We start from the raw sequence: 15,431 nt of genomic DNA, 5'->3' as shown, positions 1-15,431 counted from the left end.
TCAGCCCCTCTTGTACCCAGGCACTGACACTCCAGATTCATCTCATTGATCAGCTGTCCCTGACCATGCTCAGAAATCTTCCATAGCTTCCTAACGTCTCCAGAATAAAGACTGAACTCCTTAGCCTGGCATCCAAGGCCCTTCAGAACCAGGCTCCAACCTGCTCTTACAATTAAGGCCAGGACAAATGGCAATGTTGTCTAGCGCTTTGCTATTCAAAGTATAATTCATAGACCTACAGCATCAGCATCACCTGGGAGCTTGTCAGAAATGCAGAATCTCAGGCCAGGCCCCAAACCTACTGAATCAGAATCTATATCACCTGCACAGACCCCAGGCCATCTGTATTCACACTGAGCTTGATAGCTTACAGACACCAAAGGCATCCACACAGGGACTCATAGGAGTGGGACCTGTGGTCACCTTGTTGGGTCAGAAACTTGACTTTGTCCCAACAAAACCATCCAACTCACAGGAGTCTGGGATGCACAGCAGATGACAATTCCGAACACACAAATGAACTTGACTCTGCAAGGCTATTAACAATGCCTAACTCACAAGTATAAACAAAGGAAAAGGTTGCCGGAGATTGCTCCCTGATGGGAAAGGCAAATTTCTCATCCCTCATTTCCATTTGGCAAACATTTATTGAGGCCCTGCTGAGTGCCAGGCTGGGCGTTGGTTGGGCAGATGGAATGAAAGGGGACTTGAGCTTTGTTCTGTAGGGGCTCACAAACCAGGAGGGAGACAGACCACAAAGACCTGCATTCAATAACCAGTGTACATGCCAAGGGCGTCCACCCACACACTCTATTCCCCTATTCCTCCAACCTCATGCTCTGGCCTCTGGGCCTTTGCACTCTCCATTCTTCCCACCCGCCCCTGCTCCATCTCAAACCCTTCCCACATCTCCCCTCTCTGCCCTCCCCCCCCACCCACCCCCGTGCTGGCTAAATCTTATTCATCCTTTAGATTTCAGCTGAGACGTCATTTCTTCCAGAAAAATACTGCTGACCACCGCCCCCAGGCTGGGAAGGGGGGCTCTTCCATACTCCCATGATTGCCCTCAACCCACCACTTCCCTTATTGTGGCATTTTTCATAATTCAGAATGAATTTCCTGTTTATTCATCTATCTCTCCCCACAGGTTGAGATCATTATGAGGGCAGGACCCTTACCTGTTGTGTTCACTGTATTCGCAGATATTTTTTAAACATAGAAAAAATAATAGTAATAGTGGTCAGCTTTTTTTGAGCTCAGGCACTGTCCTAAATACTTCTATGGATTAATTCATTTAATCTATGACTACACAGTTCAGTGGGTGCTGTTATTTTTCCCATTTTACAGATGAAGAAATAGAGACACAGAGAAGTTAAGTAACTTGCCTAAGGTATCACAGCTATTAAGTGGGAGAGTAGGGATTCAAAGCCCGGCAGTCTGGCTCCAGAGTGTGCATATTGGAAAAGAGGGTGATTAACTCTATGGGAGAGAGGTCAGAGGTCAGGGAAGACTTCAGCAGGAACAACACCCCAGCTGGGTTTTGAAGAGTGAATAGGAGTTTGCCATGTGGAATAGGAACAGGGTTTTGCAGCTTCAACAACCTCCAATCTGGGCTCCACCTGTCAGTGCAGCAGCATTTTCCTGAAGGTCAAGTGGAAGGCAATTAACTCTCTAGATACTGTCCAAGGAGGCTTAGACAGAGTGAGTGCCTTAGACAGCATCCAGTTTCAGCCTGAGTCACCCACGGGTGGGCGAGGCAAGTTATACAAACACTGGGGCTCCAGTCCTTCAGTCCCTGGGTGGGTGAGAAGTACACTCCCCAACCCTCTTGCCCCCAGATTTGAGGCTCATTTCCCAAACCACATCCCCATTCCTTGCAGGGATTGGAGCATCATCTCAGAGGGAAGTTCCCGGCAAGCACACCTTCGGGCAGGTGCAGGCCCAGAGCAGACCTGGAGAGCCAGGGAGTTTCCCCAAAACCCCATTCAGGCTGTCCTGGGTCTGACCTTACAAACTCTGGGAGCCTCCTCTGTCTCAGGAGTCCCCCAACTTTTAAAGCCCCTGAACCCTTTTAAGGAACTGGATCTCAAGGGAATCACAGCATATAAGATAGTTTAAGAGGAAGTGCTGTGCAGCTCCCTATCTCTACTGACCCCGACCCTGAGAGGAGCCCTGAGCCCTGAGCCCTGATCTTAGCCCAGCCACCTCTTTTTACTGCTGAAAAAACTGAGGCCTGGAGGAGGGAAGAGATTTGCCAAGAATACAGAGCAAGTCAGGGCCAGCACCTGGATAGGAAGTCCCATCTCCTGAGCTGAACCAGCCTCTTCTCAATAAACAGCACCATCTCTCCTGTCCTTCCTGTCCTGGCCTCTTGAATGCAATCTGGAAGATTCTACCCCCCACCTTTATTCATCCCATTCATTCATTCAGCAAACCGTTATTAGGCACCCAGCTGGGCCCCTGACCTCAGGGGGTAGCCAACGGATTTGTAAGACACATTCACAGACATTTACAATCCCTTCTGACAAAGCCACATCAGAGATCGTTCATCCCTTATTCTCAGGGCCTAGCACATAGTAGGTGCTCAATAAATACGTGTGGAGCACTTAGGAAGGAGTGACATGGGGATGATGTGCTGGCAAGGTGGAAGGGCCACCTTAGACCTCAGAGCCCCTCCCTCTCCCTTCTCCCATCACTCAGCACCGTCGTGGGGATAGACAAGAGAACTCAGACCCAGGCTCTGCTTGAGCTTTGTGCTCTGGTTGGTCTACACCCTGGGCTGTCTGAACTGATAGCCATGGGGCCCAAGTCGCTGTCTTAATTAAAATGAAATAAAATTTGAAAATCCATTCCCTGGTTTCATTAGCCACATTTCTAGTGCACAAAAGCCACACGTGGCTGGTGGCAACCATGCTGAACAGCATATGTTACAGAGCATCAGCGTTATCACAAAAGTTCTTTGGGCTGTGTTGCTGGTCTAGAGCAGGGACTCTAAGGACGAGTACATTTTCCAAGGTACTTGGGAACTGATGTAAGGTTGTCAACTCTTCATTCTGCCAGAAAATTTTAAAAGCAGTAACAATAATTTTTTAAAAAAGAACATGGACACTAAGAGTGACATGAAATTCTTGATCGGGTTCTCAGTTTTAAAAACCCACATTAAGGGATATTTGTGGACAACTGGAAAATTTTGAATATAGATTGCATATTGGATAATTGTATGTGGTTATATAGGAGACTACCCTTGTTCTTTGGAGATTAGGGGTGGAGTTTTAGAGGTGAAATATGAGGATGTCTGCAACTAACTTCCTTGTGGTTCAGAAAAAGAGGTATTATGTATATATGTGTGTGTGTGTGTGTGTGTGTGTGTGTGTGTATATATATATATATATATATATAGAGAGAGAGAGAGAGAGAGAGAGAGAGAGAGAGACAAAGGGAAAGCAAGTGCGTCCATGTGTTAACAACTGAATGTTGAAATCTAGCTGAAGCTTAGAGGATTGTTCATTGTACTATTCCTGTAACTTTTCTGAAAGTTTGAGAATTTTTCAAAATAAAAGTTGAGAGAAAAAGAAGTCAAGTTAATGGTTACCCCACTGCCAGGCAGAGTATGATGGGTGTTGGAGGGCTGTGCTGATGCTCTAGTTCGTGATACGGGATGTTGGTTACATGATGGTATAGTGGGTTGAATTGTTCCTCACCCCCCTCCGCCCCCCCCCCAAAAGATATATCTACCTGGAATCTGTAAATGTAACCTTATTTGGAAAAAGGGTCTTTGCAGATTAATTAAGTGAGGGATTTTGAGATGAGATCATTCTGGATTAGAGCAGGCCCTAAATCCAATGACTACTGTTCTTGTAAGAAAAAGGCAGAGGGAAATTTGGGACCCAGAGACACAGGGAAGAAGCCCACGTGAAGATGGAGGCAGAGAGATTGGATTGATGCTGCCACAAGCCAAGGAACTCCTGGAACCACCATAGGCTGGAAGAGGCAAGGAAGGATTCTCCCTTACAGCCTTCAGAGCTAAGTGCATCCCTGCCAACACCTTGATTTCAGACTGAGAAACTCCAAAACTAAGAGAATAAATTTCTGTTGTTTTAAGCCACTAGGTTTGTGGTTATTTGTTACAGCAGCCCTAGGGCACGAACACCGGTGTGTTCACTTAAAGAAAATTCATCAAGCTGTACATTTAAGATCTGTGCATGTTTCTCTACATAGAGACATGTACTTAAAAATAAAGAAATCAGAATGACTCTCTACTATCGGCATTCATTTATTTTAAAATTTTTAAAGAGGAAGTTTCGTAAAGACATAATCTCAAAATAAAAGATGGGCCCATCAAGTGACATTTAACTTTATGACACTTTTTTCCTTCATTTTACTAAGCATCCGAAAACATATCTCATGGTAGGTAAGCACCAGCTGCAGATGGGCTGTACCAGAATCACCTGGGGAGCTTTAAATGATACAGAATCCCAGACAGAGAGGTCACCAGGACAGATAGAGAGTCCAGAAATAGAGCTGAAGACATGTGGGAATGTACTATCTGCTGAAGGTGGCATTTCACGTTAGTGGAGGAAGACAGATTATTCAATATGATGTTGGTCCAACTGGCTAGCCACTCGGAAGAAAATAAAGCTGTATCTCTACATCCAATCACCAAAATAAATTCCAGATGGATGAAAAATTTAATTAAGAAAAAAAAACACCCTAAAAGGACTACAAGAGAATGTGAGACATTTTTTTTTTCATAATCTTCAGGTAGGAATTGCCTTCAACAAACATTCACTGGATATTAATTCTCTAACTTTGTGCTTGGTGCTAGAGATGGGGACCAGTGGAGACCCTTGTTCTCTGGGAACTCACACTAATGAGAGTTGTCTAGAACAGTGGTTCCCAGGTTCTAAGATTTCACTAACCATTCATAATAATTTTAAAATTATTTGCTTTTTAATAATCTTTGAGTGGGGAAAGCATTTCTATGCAAGATACAAAATTGCAAAGCTATTATGAGAAAGATTAATAAATTTTGGGAATTCCCTGGAGGTCCAGTGGTTAGGACTCCATGCTTCCACTACAGGGGGCACGGGTTCAACCCCTGGTTGGGGAACTAAGATCCCACAAGCAGTGCGGTGCGGCCAAGAAAAGAAAAAAGAAAAAAAGATTAATAAATTTTAATACAGAAAAATAAATGGCCAAACCCAAAATGGCCCTAAGGGGAGGGGAGGATGGAGCTAGATTGCTTAATGAATATGCGGTTTTCTTTTGAGGTGATAAAAAAATGTTTTGAAACTTGATAGAGGTGGTGGTTGCACAATATTATGAATGTATGAAACACTATTGAATTGTAAACTTTAAAATGATTCATTTTGTTATGTGAATTTTACTTCAAAAAAGATAAATAAATAAGAATACAATTTTTTTAAAGTTAACTAAAAAAACACACCCAAATGCTCCAATGGGAAAAAAAAATTGCAACACAAAGGGGAGACAGAATTCATATACAAAGAGTGCTTACAAATCAATAAGGGCATGGAGCAACAGACAACCTCATATATCATTGCTAAGAATGTAAATAGGTGCGAACTTTTGAGAATGTAATTTGGAAATATTTAAATGGACATACCTTTTGACCCAGAAATTTCACTGCTAAGATTTTTTTTCTTACAAGTGTACTTACATACACATTAATTGTACTATTCTTGCAACTCAAGCAAATATAGGTTCAAAGATGTTTATTGCCACACTGTTTATGATAGCAAACAATGAACCTAAGTGCCCACTAGTAGGGATTATATATGATCATATATGGTATATATGATCATATATCATATATATGATTATATATGGTACATCGATAAAGTGGAATCCTACCCAGTCATTAAAAAGAATGAGAAATAGGGCTTCCCTGGTGGCGCAGTGGTTAAGAATCCACCTGCCAATGCAGGGGACATGGGTTTGAGCCCTGGTCCCGGAAGATCCCACATGCCACAGAGCAACTAAGCCCGCGAGCCACAACTACTGAGCCCGCGAGCCACAACTACTGAAGCCCACACGCCTAGAGTCCGTGCTCCGCAACAAGAGAAGCCACCACAACGAGAAGACCACGCACCACAACGAAGAGTAGCCCCCACTCACCACAACTAGAGGAAGCCCGAGCACAGCAATGAAGACCCAATGTAGCCAAAAATAAATAAAATAAATAAATTTTAAAAAAAAGAGTGAGGGCTTCCCTGGTGGCGCAGTGGTTGAGAGTCCGCCTGCCGATGCAGGGGACACGGGTTCGTGCCCTGGTCTGGGAAGATCCCACATGCCGCGGAGCGGCTGGGCCCGTGAGCCATGGCCGCTGAGCCTGCGCGTCCAGAGCCTGTGCTCCGCAACGGGAGAGGCCACAACAGTGAGAGGCCCGCGTACCGCAAAAAACAAAACAAAAAAAAAAAAGAATGAGAAATATCTCTACGTGCTTATGGAAAACTATCCAAGACAAGAACTGCTGTGTGTGTTGGGGTGGGGTTGGGGGGTAATGTCTGCAACAGTGAGTATTATATATCCAGTGTGTGCAGATTCTTAAAACATTTCTGGATGGTACACAAGGACCCGACAACAGTGGTTACCTCTAGGAAGTCACAGTGAGATTGGCGGACAGGGAGAGAGGTTTTTGCCTGAACTTCATACCTTTTGTACTTCTCAAAATTTTTTTTACCATGAACATAGACTAGTTTTTGGATATATTACTTTTTTTCAAGCAGGTTTTTTTAAATTAATTTTATTTATTTTTGGTTGCATTGGGTGTTTGCTGCTGTGTGCAGGCTTTCTCTAGTTCCAGCAAGCAGGGGCTACTCTTCGTTGTGGTGCGCGGGCTTCTCATTGCGGTGGCTTCTCTTGTTGTGGAACACGGGCTCTAGGCGCGCAGGCTTCAGTAGTTGCGGCATGTGGGCTCAGTAGTTGCAGCGTGCTGGCCCTAGGGCACGCGGGCTTCAGTTGTTGTGGCACGCGGGCTCAGTAGTTGTGGCACACGTGCTCAGTAGTTATGGCTCGCGGGCTCTAGGCACGCGGGCTCAGTAGTTGTGGCGCAAGGGGTCAGGAGTTGTGGCGCACGGGCTTAGTTGCTCCACGGCATGTGGGATCTTCCCAGACCAGAGATCGAACCTGTGTCCCCTGCACTGGCAGGTGGATTCCTAACCACTGCATCACCAGGGAAGTCCCTGGATATATTACTTTTTAAGGTTAATTTTAAAATTATGAAATAGTTGAGGCATAGGCAAAGTACAGATAGTAATGAAACAAACTCAGGTTCCCAGCACCCAGATTAAGTAATTTAACATGACAGATACAATTTGAAGACTCCTGCGCACTTTTCTATGATCCCACACCCCTCCTCCCTAGAGGTAACATCGTTCTAAATTTGGTGATATCAGACATACATGTTTTTATTCCCATGTATATAAAAAATCTATTATAACTTCCATATTTATCAGTAAACAATATATTGTTTTGCATGTTTTTCCTTTATACAAATAGTGTTAATTTCTGTAGTATGGCTCTTAGAGCCAGGCAAATCTGGCCTTGGTCCTCGAGTTTTAGAGGGGTCTCCTTCTGGTCCTTCTCTGTCTGTGCCCCACTCCATGAGGCAAGGCGTCCAAGGGAATGTGCACACCTGGGGCCTGTGAGCCTCTTCGAGACCACACTCAGGGTACCCAGGACCCCAGGACTTCAAGCCCAAATGGCACCGAGCCTGCCTCCAGCTTCTGTGCAGGACTCTTTCCAGGGTCCAGCCTCCTGTGGTGGGCCGTCTACCTAAGTGTGCACCCCTAGGCCAGAGGGCTGGCCAAGAACCGACTGCTGGGGAGGGGTGGAGCGGGGGAGTAAATGGGGCTGAACCTGGGCTAGTGTCCCCTCACACGAAAGCGGGGGGTGGGATGCAGATGGGGGCTTGGCCTTGGTTGGTATTCTTGCCTTGGACCCTCCCCACATTAAATTCTGTGCTTTTGGACGCACAGAAACATTACATTTTTTGAGCATTATCTATATTAATAGCTATAGCTCCTTTATTGATTTTCACTCCCACACAATATTACTTTTCTTTTTTTGTTTGTTTTTTACAATATTTCTTTAAAGTTTTAAAAGTTTCGGATCCCTGGCGCCTGACGCAGAAGATTCTGATGGAGGGGAGGGGCTCCATGGGCTAAAGCATCTGCCCCTTTTGGAAGCTCTGCGTGTTGCAGCTAGGCGGCCCGGTTTGGGAACCACGGGGAGGTAAGCCCCTCCTGTTATGTCCATGGCTTTGCACAGGCTAACACTGTCACTTGCTGCTGCCCCTCCTTGCGGTCCCCAAGGTCAGCCTGGACTGGCCGCTGCACAGGCCACCAGCCCAGCTGCCTGGTTCCGGTCTGGGAGACGTGATGGAGGCAGCGGGCGCCCCCTGCTGGAGACAAACGCAAGCTGAACGGATGGGTTCCGCCATCCCTCCACCCCACTACGCCCCACCCCACCCCCGGCCGCGCCCCCATCGCCTACCTTTCCCTCCAACCTCTAGCGCTCATTTAAGGCCAACTCCGCTGGGATGCAACTGCCATCTCTTCTGCTTTCAAAAACGTTCACACATAAAATAGACATTCTAATAGCTCCCTTTCATGGAGCCTTTATTAGGGATAAAGGAGTGCCTTTGAGAATCTATGGGGCTCAAGTCCTGATCAATCTTCTGATCGCTGTGTGACCTCTGGCAAGTCATTGGACCTCTGAATAACTCTGAGGTTCCTCAAGAATAAAACAGGACAGTAATGTCACCTACCTCATAGGACTGCTTTGAGGCTTAAAGTGGTGCCTGGCATGCAGCAAGGACTCATTACTATTAGATGCCAGACCCAGGGCTAATGATTTCTCACCGAGACAGAGAGATTACTTGTGCCAGCTGCTGCTCTGTTCTTTCTGTTGATTATATCATTTAACCATCACAACTTCATGCGGTGAGTGCACTTATATTCACCCCCACCTTACAGAGGAGGAAACTGAGGCACAGAGAGATCAAGCAACTTGCCCAAAGGCTCACAGCTTGTTGGTGGTGGAGTATTATTTGAACCCAGGCAATTGTACTCCAGAGCCCATATCTTATTGCTACATCCTCATGGCAATCTGGGGAGGCGTGTACTATGCCCATTATACAGCTGGGGACACTGAGGCTTACAGGGGTGAAGTGACTTGCCTCAGATCACACAACTAATTAGTACTGGAGCCCTGGCCTGGACTTGCCCCAGTTATATCTCTCTGCATTGTCTTGTGTAGTTCCATGACAACCCAGCAGGCATGGTGACCCTGTGTGACAAACGATGATGCTGAACTAAGACGGCTTGCTCAAGGTCACAGAGTCAGTTAGTAGGGAGCTTTTTCTGTTGGGGGTGGGACCAAGGACATTCTATTCAGGGGCCCAGCACCTCTGCGGCGCCCTGCTGCAGTCCCTGGACATCTCTTGTCTTTATAATCACAGCTCCTCTTCCCAGGCACCCAAGTTTAGCACTACTTGCTTCCAGGCCAGCCTCAGCACAGCTGTCAAAGTTGTGCTCTTAAGCTGTCAGCCTGAGCCTGGCCTCAGCATTGGCTCCTGGGGCTTCCTGTAGGGCTGCAGGCTCAGATTCCATCCCCCTGCCCTCTGGGAGGCAGCTGGTACCATGGAAGGAACAGGAGTTTGGTGCCAGGTAGTCCAGGCTTCTAATCCAGCTGTGCCCCTTCATTTCTGCATGACCTTGGGTGGGTTTCATCACCTCCCTGCACTCCTATTTCATCACCTCTGAGATGGGGGTAATGATCAGTGCCTTGCAGGCTCCTGTGAGGATGAAATGCAATAAAGTGTGTACAGCATCGGGTACACAGTAGGTGCTCAATAAATGTTAGATTCCTTTGCTCCAGATCTATGTCCCCTGCTGTTTATGTCCCTTCCTCACAGGCCCAGAAGTCCCAACCTTCCCTTTGAAGATGGTCCCTCAACCTGTATAAGATGTCTCCGAGCCAGGCTTGGGCTGGTGTAGAAGCCACATCCTTTGTGTTTCCTGGGGCGGAGGGGACCGGCATACAGGCACTGGCTCACAGGCAGAATAACATTACCATATGTAACTCAGCCATTGTTCAGTGGCCCATCAGAGACTGATTGAGCACCTACTATGTGCCAGGAACTGTTCTTGGTAATGGGGCAACAGTGGTAAACAAGACAAGATCCCTATTTGATGTATATCATTGAGAACTTACCTATTCAGTGTTCAGCCCTGGGACTAAGTACCATCCATGATGCTACTAGGCCCACTTCCTGAGTACTCACACTGTTTCCCATTCATGGTTTCATTTATTCCTCACAGATTCCATCTGAAGTATTAATATCATATCTAATTTATAGGTGAGGAAACAGACGTGGAGAGTTAAGTAACACAAAGAGGGGCTGGGGGCTGACTGCAGACAGTCTGATCCCAGAGCCTGAGCTTCACTGCACTGCCATAAAGTCTCCCTCTTACCCCCAATGTTTCTATTGTTCCCATTTTACAGATGAGGGAACTGAGACTCAGAGGGAATGAAGGCTGTCCAAGGTCACACAACATATAAATGTAGGTGCTGGGATATTTGGAGCCAAGGTTTGGCCTGACTCCAGACCCCACGTCACCCCTACCAAGAGCTGACTCATTCTACAGCCATTTTCCTCCCAGCAGAGAAACAAATCAGACCCAGGTCTGGCCTTGAGAGGCTCAATCTATTGAGGAAGCCAGTGGGTAACTGGCAGCCTCGCACTGGTATATGTTATGACAGTGACACATACAGTATACTAGGGGAACTCACACTAGGGAGATAGTAACTACTGGGAAGGAGTCCTGGAAGGCTTCCTGGAGGAGGTGATGCTTAAGGTAGACGTGAAAAGGTGAAGAGCCTAGAAGAATCATATGGAGTTGTGGAGAGGGGGGTTGCCTGACAACACATACATGACGTGGCCTCTTCCTAGGTATGGGACTACTGAGGCCAATTTTTCTGTTTAATCCCAAATCCATTCTCTGCCCTTCTCCTCCACTTCCTATGGCAAACCATGTTTCCTGGGCTCCCTTGCCAACTAACTTCTGGCTCCATCCAGCCAGTGGGAAGCTTTGGTGAGAGATCAGAGAGTAAGAAGAAGGGAAAAGCTGAGGTATTTCTCCCCACCTCTCTCAGTCTTGGGGAAGGCAGGGGGAGGGAGCTGTGGTTTCAGTAGCTACAGTGTCTCCTCCGTGGTTGCCAATCCTGCTAGAAAGACCCATTGTGGTCCCCGCCGCTCTCTGGGTGGCCCAGTCCCTGGTCCAGGTAGTACCATCTCCCCTCTTTATAGTGCTAGCCCTCCAGGAGGACATGCCTTTCCTGAGTTGCTAATCTCAGGTTTGCTTGCCTCAATTTCCCTTAGTCACTCTTTCAGCTCTTCCACCAACTTTGTTTCTAATTCTCTAAATTAGATTTCCTCTTTAGAATCATCTGGCCTTCCTCTTGTTTTCCTGGCTAGACCGCTGATATTGTGTCTCTGTTTCCTTGTCTATAAAATGGAGGTTCAGGACTTCCCTGGTGGTCTAGGGGCTAAGATTCCGTGCTCCCAATGCAGAGGGCCTGGGTTTGATCCCTGGTCTGGGAACTAGATCCCACACGCCGCAACTAAGAGCCCACATGCTGCAACTAAGACCTGGCACAGCCAAAAAACTAAATAAATAAATATTTTTTTTTAAAAAGGAGATTCATCCAGTCATTCGACAAATAGGTATTTGTGACTGCAAAACTGTGCTAAGTGTTGGGAATATCACAGGAAATAAAACAGATTAAAGACATGAAAGGGCTTCCCTGGTGGCGCAGTGGTTGAGAGTCCGCCTGCCGATGCAGGGGACACGGGTTCGTGCCCCGGTCCGAGAGGATCCCACATGCCGTGGAGCAGCTGGGCCCGTGAGCCATGGCCGCTGAGCCTGCGCATCCGGAGCCTGTGCTCCGCAACAGGAGAGGCCATAGCAGTGAGAGGCCTGCATACGGCCAAAAAAAAAAAAAAAAGACATGAAAATCCAGGTGTTGCCTACCCCTCATGTCTCTGTAATGATCAGATGAGATGTTTGCATAAATGTCACCTGCTGCCTGGGTCTCAGGAATTGCCAGCATTAGGCAAACACTATTTGGACTAGAGCCTGTTTTCTGAATCTAAGTGTTCTTGTCCTAGGGCCTTTACCCACTTCCCCTTTCTCCCTCCAATCCTGACAGAGAAAGATTTAGGACGAATAAAACAAAGTCTTAATTTACACCATGGGAAGTCAACTTAAGGCACTCATTATCCCGAGTGGTGGTACAGTGTTAAGCTATAAATAGGTCTTTTAAGATCAGGTTTAGCTAAACCCATAGATGGCAGTGACACAGAAAGAGAAGGTAGAGATGTGCCCCAGGGCACCCACCTAAGGACTGCCTGCTCTGAGCTCTGCTGCCCTCCTGGGGCACCTAGCACAGTGGAAGGAGCACTGGACTGGGCCGGGAGTCAGGAAACGAGGGTTTCAATCCCAGCTCTACTGACCATCAAGTGCATGACCTTGTCATGCGAAATGTCCTAGTCATTTCACTGCTCCTGAGCCTCCGTTTCCTCATCTGTAACCTGGGACTATTGAGAGTACCTAGGATCTCTGGTTGTTGTGAATACAGTTTAAAAATGCATATGAAGCACCTGGTACTTGGTAAGTGCTCAGTAAACATTTGCTAGTATGATTATTATTTGCTGCAGGAGATCTAGCCTAGAATCCCAGCCCTTTCCATTAGAACCAGGAAACTTGCTGTGTGCTTTTGAGCAAGTAATTTTCTCTCTGGGCTTCAGTTTCTTCATCTGTAAAACGGGAAAAAATAGTAACCAAACTACCTGGCTCAGGAAAAGAGAGTTAAAGGATAAACTAAGAACCAGGTAGGGAATCCCGTGGCGCTCCAGTGGTTAGGACTCCACGCTTCCACTGCAGGGGGCATGGGTTCAATCCCTGGTCGGGGATCTAAGATCTTGCAAGCTATGTGGTGAGGCCCAAAACCCCAAAAACCAAAAAAGAAAAAAAACACAAAAAAACACAAATATATATATATATGAACCAGGTAGTATTATTATTATAACTACACGAGAAATAGTACAGAAATAGTACAGCAATCAAAAAGTGTGGAGGTTATGGGAATTCTCTGGTGGTCCAGTAGATAGGACTCAGCACTTTCACTCCTGGGCCCCAGGTTGGATCCCCTGACTGGGGAAACTGAGATCCCAAAAGCTGCTCGGTGCCGAAAAAAAAAAAAAGTGCAGAGGTTAGAGCCAGATTGCCTGATTTTCAATCCCAGCTCCACCCTTACTTAGATTTGTTTACTATCCTATGCCTGTTTTCTCATATTTAAAATGGAAATAATGGTGGCAACTACCTCATAGAGTAGTTGTGAGGATAAAATAATGTAGGTAAAGTGCTTAGTACAGTCAGAGGCACAGAGTATCTTTTTTTTTTTAATTTTGAATTTTACTTATTTTTTATACAGCAGGTTCTTATTAGTTATCCATTTTATACATATTAGTGTATACATGTCAATCCCAATCTCCCAATTCATCCCACCACCACCCTCCCCGCCACTTTTCCCCCTTGGTGTCCGTACGTTTGTTCTCTGCATCTGTGTCTCTATTTCTGGCACAGAATAGCTTAAGTATTATGATTACTAGGCATACGTCACATGGTACCTAAATTGCTTGAGGCTTTAGAATCAGAGAGACCTGCCTCCATATGCCATATTCTTTAGGCTGTGTGACCTTGGACAAGTCACTTCCCCTCTCTGAGTTTCAGCTTCCTCCTCTCTACATTGGAAGACTCTAACAACCCCTGATTCCTTAAGCAACCCCTTTGCTTTCCCTGATGCAGCAAAGCACATGTGCAGTGCCTGGCATGTGGTACATGTGGTAGGTGCTCATGGAAAATGCCTTCCCTCTTCTTTTCCTCTTGGCTCCTCTCCTCAGCATTTTTCTCAATGGTCTACTTGAACGTCCTTCTGACCCAGAGCCCCTTCACTGCTTCTAGAAATCTCCCCATCAAAGCTGAGGCCAGAACTACACACGGCATGTTCTGGTGGGAAGAACCCTTGATTGGCAGTCAGAAAACCAAGCTGGCTTCCTTCTCTTTGTAATGGAAGAATTCTGATATATTGTTTCAACGAGTCATGACCTTGGGCCATGAGCTTTCCCTCTCTGGTCTTGAGCTCCATGATGAGACTATTACCTTCTGTATCATGATATTTTGCAATCTTGTGATTTGGTGGCAAAGGCCAAGGTTCGGATTAAGCCTTAGTTGGGCTGGGGATGGGATTGGGTGGTGTGCAGCTACTCCTGAGTACCCTGACATCCTTGAGGGAGGTGTCTTGTTTGGAGGCAGGATACATCCTACTCCCATGGAATGGGGGTTGGAGGTGGCTCTGTAGGGCTGAGGAATCAAGTTCATGCTGGAAAACTGCCTGGTGGGTACAAAACCAACCTGCTGCCATGCCCTTGTTTACCCAGCTTTCCAGGGCTGCTCGGCGGCCTGGTCCTGCTGAATGGGGGTGAGGGGGAACGAGGGGGCACAGCCAATCCAGAGACCTCATGCTCTATTCCCCCTAAAAACCTGCTCCTAGGAAAGGAGCAGGGAAACCCCCTCATACTCAGGTACAACAAATCATAACAGCTCAAAGCACCCTATCTTTTAAAATAGGTTTTCTTTGCAGGATTTTTTTAAGATTCTCCCCGCCCTCCCCACCCCACCCCGCCCCCCGCCAAATTTGTATTTTTCAATCGACGAAAACAACTTATGCAACACAGAGACTTCAGGACAAACCGGGGCGCCAGGTTCCTGCGCAAAATGCTAAAAAGGCTTAATTAAGCAGAGGGTGTTGCCAAAAGTGGCATTTCGGGCATCAGAAGGACGGTCATACCTTTCTGAAAGGCTACAGACCTTTAAATACATCTACACTGAGCAGAGGAAGGCTATGGAGAATGCCTTGACTTCCCAGCTCAATTATGTAACAAATACGTGTACAGAGCTCAGTAAGGGCCCTGCACTGACTCTTCTCCATTTCCCCAACTCCAGCCATCGGGGTTTGCATTCCAAGTTCCTTTACTTGATGTGACCTTGGACCAGCCACTTCCCATCTCGGGGGCTCAGTTTCCCCATCGGTAAAACAAGGATTATATGCTCCCCTCTTCCCAGGACACGTCAAACCTAATCGGGAAGGATTTGATTGGGTTCGATGAGAGCATAAAATAATCGGTTGAAAGCCAGGCGAAAAGACCGATAACATTTACTCCCCTCCCACCAAGCCAAAACATCCCAGTTTCACGCTTTTCTGAGCTGTTCCGGGAAGGGCGTGGTCAGGCCACTGGGAGCCACGCCCCCGGACGTGGGGCCAGCCTTAGCCGCGCCCAGCCC

Source organism: Hyperoodon ampullatus, assembly GCF_949752795.1.
Source record: "Hyperoodon ampullatus genome assembly, chromosome: 14".
NCBI lineage: Eukaryota > Metazoa > Chordata > Mammalia > Artiodactyla > Ziphiidae > Hyperoodon > Hyperoodon ampullatus.
Note: the sequence above shows the minus strand (reverse complement) of the source record.